Source organism: Suncus etruscus, chromosome 20, assembly GCF_024139225.1.
Source record: "Suncus etruscus isolate mSunEtr1 chromosome 20, mSunEtr1.pri.cur, whole genome shotgun sequence".
Classification (NCBI taxonomy): Eukaryota; Metazoa; Chordata; class Mammalia; order Eulipotyphla; family Soricidae; genus Suncus; species Suncus etruscus.
In genome coordinates, this window is record NC_064867.1 from 26,752,225 (window position 1) to 26,766,543 (window position 14,319).

Sequence of the window (14,319 nt, forward strand, 5' to 3'; positions counted from 1 at the left end):
CCTCAGCTAAGCAAGCAGCAATAATCAAGTCTGTGGCAACTCTGAGCATCTCCATGATAGTTGTCAAGGAGACAATCTGTTGATCATGGTCTAAGGATTCTGGCTAAAAGAGAAAGCTGTAATGACTCTCAGCAGCTCAGCTACAAAACCCCTTAAAGACAGCCAAGTCCACAGTTAGCACCAGGAAAAGGAGAAATAAAATGCATTTCACTAATGCTGAGGATATGTCAGTAATATTGTAGTAAGAATTTAAAAAAAATTGCTTAACTCTAATTCCTATGTTTTCTAAAATAAAAAAAAATACAAATAAAACAACCATTGAAATAAGCCAGCATTAATTGTCAGGACCTATAACATCACATCCAATTCCCTCAATCATCTACTAGGTAGCACTTGCAGTGAAGAAGACTTGTTCTGGGCCACTCCTGTCTTCTGTGATTAGGGCCCTTGCCATAACCAATAAATATTATAGGCAGGTTTTGCAACTTGCTTTCAGATCAAAGTGGGTAGGATTCTTGTTTTCTGCCAATCAGATGGCCTAAGTGAGATTTTTTTATGAGCTAACGTAGAGCTCCTTTGCCACAAGAGGTCACAGTAAACACCTTTGTCACAAGACAGGATTGCCAGCACAGAATTGACAACAATGCTAGGGATCAAAGTTCAGTGCTCTGATTTCTTCCACAGACCATTTCTGTAGCTTGTATTTCCAATCTGCTCTTCTAAGGTCTCTGGCGTCTATCTATATCTTCCTACTAAATTCAAAATCTGCTTTAATCGTGCTAGTGCTTGCTAATATTGACTTCAGAGTCAATATACTAACTTCCTCTCCTGAAGAAATTCAGGAAAGATGAATAGGAAAGTGATGGAAGGCAAGTAAGTGAGCGCAGTTAAGCATGATATATGTAGCACATTGACCAGATGTTCTGGCGAGAGGATAAGATTGCTGAATCCAGGGCTCTCCTAGTTGAGATTTATACAGACTAAATATCTATTTCTAGTTACTCGGAATGATTTCTTTCTGCTGTTCAAATGAAACAATGTAAGGCATCCCAGAGTTCAGACATCTTCAAAAAACAAACAAACAAAAAAAGATGTGAACATGCTAGTTTTTAGATTTGGAACTTCAGCTTGGAGGTCAAGACAAATAGTTTGTATTAATAGTCTTAGATCCTTGAAGCTAAACTAGTCTCAGAAGTAGACAAGGCTGATCATATACTTGTCTTTTCTAGAGTCTCCTATCCTGCCTGACTCTTTCTGGAGAGGCTCTGTCACTTCCTGTGATAAAGAATATGGACACTCTCCTTAAACTTCTCTTCTTACTATTCAATTTTGCCTTTGCTAAACCCATATAGTAGGCAAGGGACTGCCCTTAGTTTCCACATTTGTAAGTAGCAGAGGAAATAAAGTGAAATTCCCATGTGGTAGCTAAAATAGATTTGCAGGCCTTTTTTTAAAGACCCTCATATCCTAGACTCCTCCTTCCTCTCTGCTTCATCTCCCCTCAGGTGGCCACTCCATTGGAGGTCAGTTTCAAGTACTGCCTAAATCTTGGCTTCCCAATCTGTTCATTTTCTGTGACACTGGGGAAATCTGTGTGGAGGGCAACCTAGAAGTGAGTAGAATGATCACCCCAGGAATAACATTTAAACTTTATAGTGAGGAAAGGAGGGTGGATGCTCAACCAGAACCTTCAGGGGGGCCATTCTGAGATATATGCTATATAATACCTCAGAAAAATCCTTAGTGCAATGACCCCTGTTTCTCACAGCAGTAGGCACTTTTTCTTCTTTCCTTGTCTCACCTATCCCTTTTCAGCCTCCAGCATTACCTCCCAAGTAAAATGTTTACATTCAATATTAAGTTCTGTATTGGTGAAGAAACACCAATTAGAAAGAATCAATTACTGAAGTGTCTGGTCAGTGTAAGAAACAGTGGGAACTATCACTCCTAAACAAATACATGCTGCTATTCTCTTTGAAGGCGATGGAATCTGGGTTGTTAGCGACAAAAGGACCTAGTTTGATTCCACTGCACCTTCCCCTCTTTTTTTGGACAAAGTGTTTAATTTCTGGGAATCTGTGGATCTGTGTATTCTAGATAATAAGTCGAGATACATCAGAAGCTTCCTGTGACAATAAATACTTGACTTAAAGGAGCAATGCTGTTCCATAAACATGCATTGATTTCTTCTTTTTTTTTTTTAATAAAATCTTTATTTAAGCACCATAATTACAAGCATGATTGTAGTTGGGTTTCAGTCATAAAGAGAACACCCCCCTTCAACCTTCCACCACCAATACCCCCCCACCTCCCCCCTCCCCCCTGCCTGTAATTGAGACAGGCATTCAACTTGAGTTTTTGCATATTCAGATGCAGTCAGTCAGATTGTGTCAACTACCCCAGGTGAGAGTTTGTATTTGTGATTGTAATGCCAAGGCCAGGTTTTTGGTTGCTTCTCCAGTTTCTGTTTTCACTTCACAATCAGATATACCCCAGGTCTATGCTGTTGGATGAAAATCTAAGGGTCACTCTGGCTAGTCTGGGGATTAGACTTCACCTCACTAGGACTGAGGACCAACAGATTTTTATTCCTCTCCCCACCTCTTCTCCCTCTCTTCACCAACCCTACTCCTCTTTCCTCTTTTTATTTTGTTCTCTCATGTCTTTCACCTACATCCTCTCTTGTTTAGTCCGTTCCCTCCCTTTCCTCTCTCTCCTCACCTCTACTTCTGTTTATCCTTTTCCTTTTTCCTTTCCTCCTTCTATCCCTCTTTGTTTTTCCTGCCTGGGCCACACCCAGTAGTGGTCAGGGATTACTTCTGGGGCTTCATTCAGGTATCACTCCTGGGCGGGCATGGGAGACCATATACAATAACTTTTGTATATTCTGTCTAGATTTTATCTGTATTTGGAGATAGAGTATGTTTGTTGTTGACTATCTGCTAGGGTCACTGAAGTCTTACTTCAGTGACTTTATCAGGAAGGAAATGTAGTTCAAACAATGTAGAAGGCATGTCAAAAACAAAACAAAACAAGACAAAACCATAGACAATAATGACAGTGAGAATAATAAATACTTGAAAAGTGTTCCCTTAGTGATATCAGAATATTGGATCTTTATGTTATATAAGTCCTATTAAGAAAAGAGGAAATTGAAGTTAAAGTAGATTTCCCAGTTCACCTGGAAGATTGGAGAATAAGATAAGGTTTGGGCCCTGAGACACTTATTAGAGGCCAGAACTTACAATATGTATGACTTTGAGTACAGTACTTGAACTTTCCAAAAAAATGGGGGTCATATGAATCATGTTGAATATGAAAACTTCAAGATTCTCTTTGGAACTTGCAGGGCATGACATGACGTCTAATCTGTAACACTAAGGGCTATTAAAGCAGCCATGAGGAAATGGTGTTAGCTTTGTGAGGTCAAATAAGAATCCTGTCTTTGGACTTGAGATGAGATCCTATGTCTTTGATTATATCTTTAGAAATTAGCTGTTATACCTGTGCTCTCTGACTGCCAGGTCGTTTCCCAGGGCTCATTCTGTGAACACATTAGTTATTAATGGCTTGAACTTCTGCCACTCTCATTGTAGCTTTATACATTTCAGATTCGTCTTATTTGCTAATTGGTACACTCATCATGTATCAACTCAGCTCCTTGCATACCAAAGTCATTTGAGCTATTTTTCCGAGGTCTCCATAATTGAGTTTTCTTTAGACTTGTTGGAAAATTTGATTTACCCTGTCACTCCCAGTTCATACATATGTAGAGGAAGGAAAAGCCATATGTCTCAGATTAGGTTCTCTTGAAGCAGCACTGAACTAAATTGGTGGTATAAGATTTTCTTGTTTTGAAACCACTCTTTTTGGAGCTCAGGGCTTATTCCTGGCCCTGTGCTCAGGGATGATTCCTGGTGAGACTTCAGGGACCATATGCGGTAGAGATTAAATATAGATCACCTGCCTGCTAGTCAAGCACTCTATCTGCTGTACTATTTCTCTAGCTCCCTGGATGGGAAGGGGTTAGTATTTACAAAATTTATTTAAGGTTTGCAACTGTGAGAAGAAGAGGTAGGAAGCAGAATCCAGCAAAGCTGGAAAAATATTGCAAGAGTGGACTGCAAACAAACAATACCTGCTTTAATTTATCAGTATCATTAGGTCCAAATTGTTAGATCTTTCTACTTTAGTCTTACTTAGTCATTGGATGCCCCCAAAGGATTAGTTCTTAGATAAGGTATTTTTTTGATAATCCAGGGGGTTATGACAGAAGGGAATTCTTGGTAGCTACCACATCATCCTCTCCAGAAGGTGAATCTGATAGTGCATCTCAGCATAACCCATGGGCAGATCAAAACTAGACATACAACCTCACCCATATTTTAATGGAAACCCAGAGTTATTACCACATGGCTTTATTTCTTCTTTTGTCTTCTTTTGTCTACTTCTACAAGAATGAATTCACTAAATGTACTTTCCATATTCTTCAGAAGTTCCTGGAAAGTAAAATTTTTGGAATAATACAATTGAAGACCCCAACACATATAGCACATTGCTTTCTCTATATTGAGAATTGGAACACATGTATGTTAAATAAAACTAAATTTAAAAATGGGAGAATTATACAATGAACCACAGGGAAAAGAATGTTTCACATATCACTTATGAACACTTGCTTAATTAAATAAAACTAAAAGATTAATTAGCTTGTATACCATTGTATGAACTAAATAAAATAAAGTTTAAAATATAAAAACTGAAATAAACGTTTAAGAATACCTATGTAAATATTGTTCTGATTTTGGTGAATTCTAATTTTAGAAACAAAATAAAGAAGTTAAAAGATATCATAGCATCATCAGAGATTACTTTGAGAATCTTTATGCCATGAAATGAGAGAAGTTAAAAGAAATGGGTGAATTTTGGACTCCTGTAATCTCACAAGAATGAATCAAAAAGATTTAAAACATCTGACGAGACCTATTACTTTAGAAGAAATTAACATAATATCAAACATTTCAATAGCAACGTAAGCCCAGGCCCAGATGGATTATATTCTTTCTAACCTTTTCAGAAGACCTACTGCCAATCCTTTTAAGGCTCTCCCATGAAATTGAAGAAACATAAACACTCCCAACAGCTTCTGTGAAGCAAACATCATCCTGATACCCAAAGCAGACAGATGCCACAAAAAAAGAGAATTATAGGCTTGTATCCCTTATGAACAAAGATGCAAAGATTCTCAACAAAATACTACCTAATATTTAACCAAAAACTCATCAAAAAACACTAGGCCCAAAGTGGAATTCATTTTCATCATGGTGATGCAATGATGATTTAACATATGCAAATCAATCAACATAGCAATACCAATAAAAGAAAAAGTAAACTCATGTGATTATATTGGTAGATGCAGAAAATAATTTGACAAATTTCACATCCATTTATGATTTAAAAAACTCTCAACAAAATGGGAATTGAAAGAACTACTCAACATAGTAAAAGTCATTTAACACAAGCCTACAGCAAGCATTATATTCAATAGGGAAAAAATAAAAGCCTTCCAAGATCAGACACAAGACAAGGTTGCCCACTCTTGACACTTCTATTCAATATAGTTCTGGAAGTATTTGCTATAGCAATCAAGCAAGAAAAAGATACAATGGGCACCCAGATATGAAAGGAAGCAGTCAAGCTCTCACTATTTGTGGATGACATAATATTATATTTAGAAAATTCTAAAGGCTACAAAAAGCCCCTACAAAGCAGTAGATTTGTATAGTAAAGTAACAGGCTACAAACTTTATATGCACAAACCATGGATTTTTTATGCAGATAATGAAAGATAAGAGAGGTATAAAGAAACAATTTCATTCATAATTGTGACTCAGAAAATTAAGTACCTAGGAACCAACTTAACTAAAGAGGTAAAAAAAAAGAAAATTACAAAATGCTACTTAAAGAAATAAAAGAGGATATGAAGAAATGAAAGCACATCCCTTGCTTGTGGATTGAGAAGAACAATATTATAAAAATAGTAACACACTACAAAGCATTGTACAGATTCAAAGTAGTCCCTGTAAGGATATCCATGACATTTTTCAAAGAAATAGATCAAATACTCCTAAAACTCATATGGAAAAATAAATATCCTGCATAGCAGTGGTCCTCAAACTATGGCCCACGGGCCACATATTGTATTTGTATCTGTTTTGTTTCTTCATTGCAAAATAAGATATATGCAGTGTGCATAAGAATTCGTTCATAAGTTTTGTTTTTACTATTGTCAGACCCTCCAATGGTCTGAGGGACAGTGAACTGGCCCCCTGTTTGAAAAGTTTGAGGAACCCTGCTGCATAGCTAAAGTAATTCTTGGGGGAAAAAGATGGGAGGCATGACTTTACAACTTCGAATTGTACTAAAAAACAATAATAGTTAAAACTGTATTATACAGAAATGAAGACAGACCTTCAGATCAATGCATTAGAGTGGGATATCCTAAAACACCCTCAGGTATATGATCAGTTAATCTTTGATAAACAAGCAAAAATAAAAGAAGAATGTAATGAAGCAAGGAAAGCCTTTTCAACAAATGGTAATGTGAATCTAGTCATTAATGTGCAAAAACATGAACTCAGACCCCTTTCTAACACCATGTTAGAAAGCCCAATCAAAATAGATTAAAGACTTTCCTTTTTGACATTCAGGAGAAAGGGCTTTCTTTCACTGCTCATGGGAATGTCAACTCAAGTTGTAAAACAATAGTAGACATTCCTAAAAAAATCTAGGAATTGAGCTTTCAATTGACTCAGCAACTCAACTTTTTGGAATACACCTGAATGACCCATAAAACAAAAATAAAAGAGATATTTGCATCCCAATGTTCCCTGTAGCACTATCCACAATAGCCAAAATCTATAAACAACCCAAGTGTCCAAGTATAAGTTGACAGGGCAAACAAACTATGGTATATATACACAATAAAATATTACTTGGTCATATGAAAATATCAAGTCATAAATGAGCTGCTACATGAAAGGACCTGGATCATAACATACTGAGTAAAATTAGAGAGAGAGAGAGAGGGATGAACACAGAGTGACCTCTCTTATCTGCGAGATATAGTGAAAGATAATGGTGAAAAAACAAATATCCAAAGACAACGGAAACAAAAACAGAAGTGGTATTCAGTAGAAAACAATCCCTTTGAGGGGCCTGGGGTATAGGACAGTAGTAGGGTGAGGGAATAAGTGTAGGAGGGAAACACCAAGAGGTGGAGATGGTATTGAAAAGTGGTAGTGTCATGTATGATATTCTATTGGCATCTGTTTTGTCAACCACAGCAAAAAAATTTATATATGAAAAAAGCACCTCTTGATTCTGCCGTCTTCCCAGCAGGAAAAAATGGTCTGGCTCCTCTTCCAAGCTCCAAGATAGTAGTCACTGATACTTATTAGGTAGTCTGGTTGGGATGATCCCCTTGTGGCATTCTCAGAATGGGTGGGAAAGGTTCCCCTTTCTTCATCAACCACAGCAACCCAGCATCACACCCAACACCCTCTGACAGAAACAATACAACTACATAACTTACCTGTATCAAACTGCCAAGCCACCAAATATCTTTTTGAATCTACAAATCCTGAGATACATGGCTGAGTGACATCTCAAATTTTTATAGTGTGTCAGCCAAAGAGTATTACAGGAAATCTGATGAGAAAGTTTCTTAATAACCCACCAAGCTCAATGAGCCTAAACAGTTACAGAGAAGTCTCTGTTATAGCACCAACCACAGCCCAGTAAACCCTTAAAAAATGATTTCAGCAACACCATGGAAAGGTATAATAATTATTTCAAATTGACCCTTGTTAATTTAAGGTTTGATAATTCCATTTGACTCTGTTGTAACAAACAATATGAAGTAAAATTTGTTTGTGCCTGCAAGGAGGCAAGTTATGATGGTGGGTGGAAAATCGGGGACACTGGTGAATGGAAAGTCATGCTGGTGATGGGATTGATATTTTGAATATTTATTGCCCAAAATGACTGTATTATGAACAACTTGGTAAAGTGCAATGTAATAATAAATTTCCTTTTTTTTTTCTTTCAATTTTTGGGCCACACCTGTTGCTCAGGGGTTACTCCTAGCTATGCGCTCAGAAATCGTTCCTGGCAGGCTCAGGGGACATATGGGATGCCATGAATAGAACCTGAGACCATCATGGTTTGGCCACATGCAAGGCAAATGCTCTACCTCTGTGCTATCGCTCCAGCCCCATAATTTTTTTTAAATGCTCCTCTTCTAGAAAAAGACTGGTAGAAGGCAAATGTGGGATGTAGATGGCTGGGACAGTAGTGGAAGAAAGTGGACACTAGGGCCCGGAGAGATAGCACAGCGGCGTTTGCCTTGCAAGCAGCCGATCCAGGACCAAAGGTGGTTGGTTTGAATCCCGGTGTCCCATATGGTCCTCCGTGCCTGCCAGGAGCTATTTCTGAGCAGACAGCCAGGAGTAACCCCTGAGCATTGCCGAGTGTGGCCCAAAAACCAAAAAAAAGAAAAAAAAAAGAAAGTGGACACTAGTGAAGGCATTGATGTTAAAACCTTGCATGCCTGCAACCCAATCATGAGTAGCTTTGTAATATAGTCATGGTGAGCTATATAATATTTAAAAAAAATAAACCATAAAAATTATGTCTTATGATCCTTCATATGGCTTATATAATTTATATATATGTAAAAGAAAATATAAGCCGATGGACAATTAAGAAATATTTCTAACAGAATATCTTTCTTTAGTAATTAAAGAGTTTGTACTTAGAGTTGATTTAGTAAAAGTTGAGAATGAGAGTATCCTAATGGGGAAAAAAGACAAGAAATAGGGAAATACTTTTCAAAAAAGTGAAAGGCTTGATATCAAAAATATCTAGTCACTTTAATAAACATGGACTACAATTTTTAAACGGAGAAGGAAGTCTTTTATCTACTTAACTGACATGCTTTGAAAAAATAATACTGTAGAGAAAGATTAGAGATTAAATTTACGCATAGATTTAGTGGCAGAGTAAATTTATACCATTTTTCTTGAGGACATTTGGAACATATGCATAAAAAGCCTCTGATCCTGCCACTTACTTTTAAATTTTTTCCCTAGAGAAATTATCTGTGATAAATACCAATAAATATTCAGCAATAGCAGAAACTGGATTAAATAAATTATGGCTTACCCACTGCCTTTGAGGTTATTAAAACCACATCATTAGAAATATTTTTGTTTGATTTTGGGCCACACTCTATGGTGTTCAAGGCTGATTCGTAGCACTATATTCAAAGATTATTCCTAGTATAGCTAAGGGAACCATACAGGGTGCTGAGTACAGAATAAAGTTCTATTATATGCAAGACAGGCATTTTATCTGCTGTACTATCCAGCCCTCTGATTAGAAATACTAAATAAAATGAGATAGTACTTATGTCATAATATATATATATTATATATAATATGAAGTCAAATAACTCAAGCATAATCATGTCTTAATTTTTACATGTGAGCACACACAGATACATATACTAAAAACATATAGGGACAGATGCATAGAAATTAGCAAGAATTCTTTCAGGAGGGTTGAAATTTATTAGTATGGCCTCCCCTTGTTTATTCTTTCTTCTCTTTTCAATTTTTTTCACTGTGTACATGTAATAGTTTTGATTTAGAGAACTTCACCAGATGCACATCCATTTAAGTAACAATCTCATTATAGAAGAACTTCCAACAAGCACCCTATCTTTTACTGGTTACCCTCTTAGCTTTCTTTCCTTACAGTTCTGAAGAACAAGCACCCCAACCTTCTTAACATGCTTAGTCGAAGGATGCAAGAAATATTCTTCCAGCTCTGAGATTGGACAAAAAGTGGCTTGAGGGTATAGCAAACAGGAATCCTAAAATTGCACTTTTCTGCTTCGGAATATAACTCCTCTCCCTTACTCTATGAATTAAAAAGTATTTTTTAATGCTTCCTCTATTCCCTCTTCTTAAAACACAGGCCTTGTCCCAATGTTTGGTGGAACATGGGCCACGAAGATGAGGTAGAACAAGAAGTAAGAATTCAGTTATGGGTGCCTCACCAACCAGGTCACCAGTTCTGGTATAGGATACCCACTATGCCAAGGCTTGCGATAATTACTTGGGGATGCATTTAGCATCAAGCACCACTGAAGATTGGCAGCTCAAAGCATTAAAAATCAGTATTCATTACATGCCAAGTCCATGTTAGGGCTTTAGGAAGAATATCAGAATGTATAACTTTTGCTTGAGAGAAATTAATGCAAAGGATCAGAAGAAATAAGTGAAAAAATCAGTAGAAATGAGAAGCACTTTTTCCATCTTTTCTTACTTGCCACCTATCCTGCATACAGGTTCACAAAACAGCAATTCTAATCAAGGTTACCACCAGTGGCTGCAAACCAGCATTGGTCTGTGTACTAGTAGCTGAAAAACACTGAAAAAATGGACATCATATTAGAGTCCTAGTCCATACACCTAGCCCAGAAGAGGTGCCCTTCTCACCCAGGACTTAAAGGCCATGAGCCTGGCATGAACAGAAAATACATGGTTCTCAGTCCCTCTCTGTCTAATGCTTCCTCTATTCCCTCTTCTTTTTTTTTTTTTTTTTTTTTTTTTTGGTTTTTGGGCCACACCCGGCGATACTCAGGAGTTACTCCTGGCTGTCTGCTCAGAAATAGCTCCTGGCAGGCACGGGGGACCATATGGGACACCGGGATTCAAACCAACCACCTTTGGTCCTGGATCGGCAGTTTGCAAAGCAAATGCTGCTGTGCTATCTCTCCGGGCCCTATTCCCTCTTCTTAAAATACAGGCCTTGTCCCAATGTTTGGTGGAACATGGGCCATGAAGATGAGGTAGTAAGAATTCAGTTATGGGTGCCTCACAAACCAGGTCATGTGCCCACCCAAGTCCAGACAGCCTGACAATATTGTACCCACTGGTGCCCACATAAATACTGTGGGTCCTTTTGTCCCCAGAAGAGATTTCCAATAAAGTTTCTTCATTTTCTCTCCTTCAGGGTAGGCTTGACCTTTGGTGAAAGCTGGGCCATCCCTTTATCCAACAAAACACTCAATACAAACAAAACATTCGATATCTTGTTGTCAAATGAGTTTGGAGTACATGGGTACAGAGTAAATGAAGTCAGCATTTTGATGAAGGTCTGTTACCCATAGATGTCTTTGTGAGTCAACTGAAATTTACCTGGCTACCCTTCAGCCAGCTTCTCAACACTCATCCTTTTGTAGTTGGTTCATGCCAGGCTCCAAGTGACATCTTCCACTGACATCTACTATAGGAGATGAACATTCTCCTGTCTAGAATGGGCCAAGGTATATATGTGTGAATGGTTGCTTTCTTTAGTGGAAAAAAATCCTTATAACTCTTTCTCCCCTTTCCTTCCTTTTTGTTGTTGCCATGGCCAGGTTAACTTTGTTGCAACAATAAAGAATGTGATGACAAGAACTGAAAAGTGAGGAGCCTACCAAAATTCTTCTAGACTGGCATCTAAAACAAGTCACCATAGGCTTTCTAGCTGCAAATATAATTTCCAGGATGTTTTAACTCTGCCATCTTCACACTTAGATATCTCAAGAGGAGCAATTTGATACCACCACATTAGAAGGTCATTATCTATTGAAAAGAAATATGTAGACAAGTTCTATCAAATTTTAGGAAATTTGCTCTTAGAATATAACTTCCTCTTTTCCCTTTTAAGTTGTATTTTCATTTTACTTCTCTCAAAGGTTTGTATCCTAATAAAATATACTTTTATGCTCCCCGATGGTTGATCACTTTCTATTACCTGAGACAAAAATCTTTTAAAAGCTTTCTGGAACCCTGTATTTCCAAAGATCTTATTTTGGATTGAGTTTTCATTACAGCTATGATTACAAAATGGATTTAAATAATACAATATTTGCTCTAAATTTTGATAAATAATTATTGGAGCTAAAAGTGTCATTCAAAAAATGCATTCTTTCCTAGCCATTCCTCCTATAATTACCTTGTGCATTCTCAGATGAATACAATCAGCCTCTAGAAGAAATGAGATTCAGACTCAAATGCATTCCTATTTTTCATTTTTATAAATGCTGAGAACTGAAAAACTGTCTTCCTGTAAATAAATAGACACGAGAGTTTTTGTAATGGCAGTGCCACTCAATTGCTTGGCTGTGCTTCCAAGCTGTATATCAAAATCACACAGTGATTTATCATTGAAAATACTTTAATGATCCAGTCATTGACAAGTCAATTAGGTTCACCTTCCATTTGGTAAAAAACCAAGAGCTGGAAAAGCAACACAGAAAGATTTCAGAACGCTGGACCACTGGGGATGGTCTTCTGTTTTGCCAATATTAACACCAATTTTTCAAAGGACCCCCTTATTAGCACTTTGAAGGTTTTTTGTTTGTTTGCTTTGGTTTGGGCGCTACAGCCTTCTGTAATTCCTGCTCTGTGCTCAAGGGATCTCTCTGAGCAGTGATTGGGAAATCATACATGATGCCAGAGATTGAACCAGAATCCTCTGTGTGTAAGGGGAGCGTTTTACCCACTGTACCATTCCTCTGTTCCCTTCTTTGGGAGGTTTGTGTAAGCTACAGTGTAATATATATCATAGACTGTCCTGGACATTCCTTTAACTTGATAAATGAGAACAGTAAGTTGTATGAGTAGTTCAATTTTAGAACTCTATAGAAAAAGTCTGAAAAACATATGCATTGTTCCTAAGCCTTCAGTGGACACTTTAGAAGCCTTTTTGTCTTCTTAGGGATCTTTCCAGGTAGGAAGAACTGTCCCAAGTCAACCAAGCAATAGGACACAGAAAATCAGGAAAGGACTTCGTTGTGTTTCAGGGAAGGCTGAAATTCATGAGAGACCCTAGGAAGATCTCCCCTTTTTCCAAGGCCCAACTGGAGGTAGATTCCTTGTTTTTTGGGCCATCTACAGCCCAACTATTTTCTTCCTGTATTTTAGCCATTCTCTAAACATAGAACTTGTTTTTACCATTCAGTCTGGTATTAAGGTTGTCAGAAGACTTCATTAAGTCATTTAAGATAGTCATTGTAATTAGTCAGTCACAAAACTGGCAATTTTCTCCTTGAATCAGAGTGAAAGGAAACTAGTTCCCCAAAACTCGACCTCCTCTTTCTATGCAAAAGACCCCAATGGGAATAGTTTTTAATATTTTACCTTTACATCATAGTACAAAAGGAACCAAGGCTGAGTCATTGAAAAGTTTATGCTTTGGTAGATCAGAACATCACATATCAGTTTTTATCAAATTCTTTTCTCCCTTCTTCCTTTCATTCTACAGTACAGATTGTATTACCTCTATTTTGTAATGCTCAGGGATCCTGAAATGCTGAGAGATAAAACCTGAGTCTCCCAGGCTCCCTTTATAATTTTGCTTTTGTTTTTTGGGGGGGACTCCATATGACAATGCTCAGGAGTTATTACTGGCTCTATATTCAGGAATCACTCCCAGTGGTGCTCAGAGGCTATGTAGTATCAGGAATTGAACATATGTTGGCTGAATACAAGACAAGTATCTTACAGCTGTATTATTTCTCCAGCGTCTCCAATTTATTAAATAAAACAAATCAATCAACAGAAACTTAATAACAGTCTTAAGTTTCATTTTATACCTTTAAAACTTTTTCCTAGGAATATTTAATACTCCCCAATTAATTTAATCAGTTTTAATTAAATTGATTAATTTGATACAAATATCAAATATCTGTGTTCTACACAGAGATATTCTCCATTTTAATTTATTCTGAAGTGCCTACTTACCTTGGTACTCCAATACTCTACCTATACTCACTCTTAAGGAACTCACAATCCATACTTGAAATACCATCAATTTACCAAACTTTATCTCCTAAATTCCTGGAGATCAATCATCCAACTGTCAATCACATATCTACTCTTAGAAATCTACTATGTAGCTCCTAGCATCACATGTCAGGACTAAAGGATTTTCTTGATTGTTTTTTTGTTTTGTTTTGTTTTATTTTGTTTTGAGGCCAGACCCAGTTCTCAAGAGCTACTTCTGGCTCTGTGCTCCAGAATGACCACTGATGGTACTCAGGAGAGCGTGTGTGTGGTACCTGGGATTTGAATCTTGGTTGTGGATATCTACCCTCTTGTTCTATCCCTCTGTTCCATATCAGAAGTGTTATGCTTTTCCCACTGCCCTACCATTACACCCTACCCCAATTCTTGCTTCTCCTAATGATCTCAAATACATCAA

The 14,319-nt window shown here is 37.3% G+C and overlaps 1 protein-coding gene across 2 annotated transcripts in view; it reads right to left on the reverse strand.

The window, feature by feature from the left end:
- CPNE4 (copine 4) overlaps positions 1-14,319 on the reverse strand; it is a 483,892-nt gene that overhangs the window by 219,744 nt on the left and 249,829 nt on the right. The gene's annotated exons all lie outside the window — the stretch shown is intronic.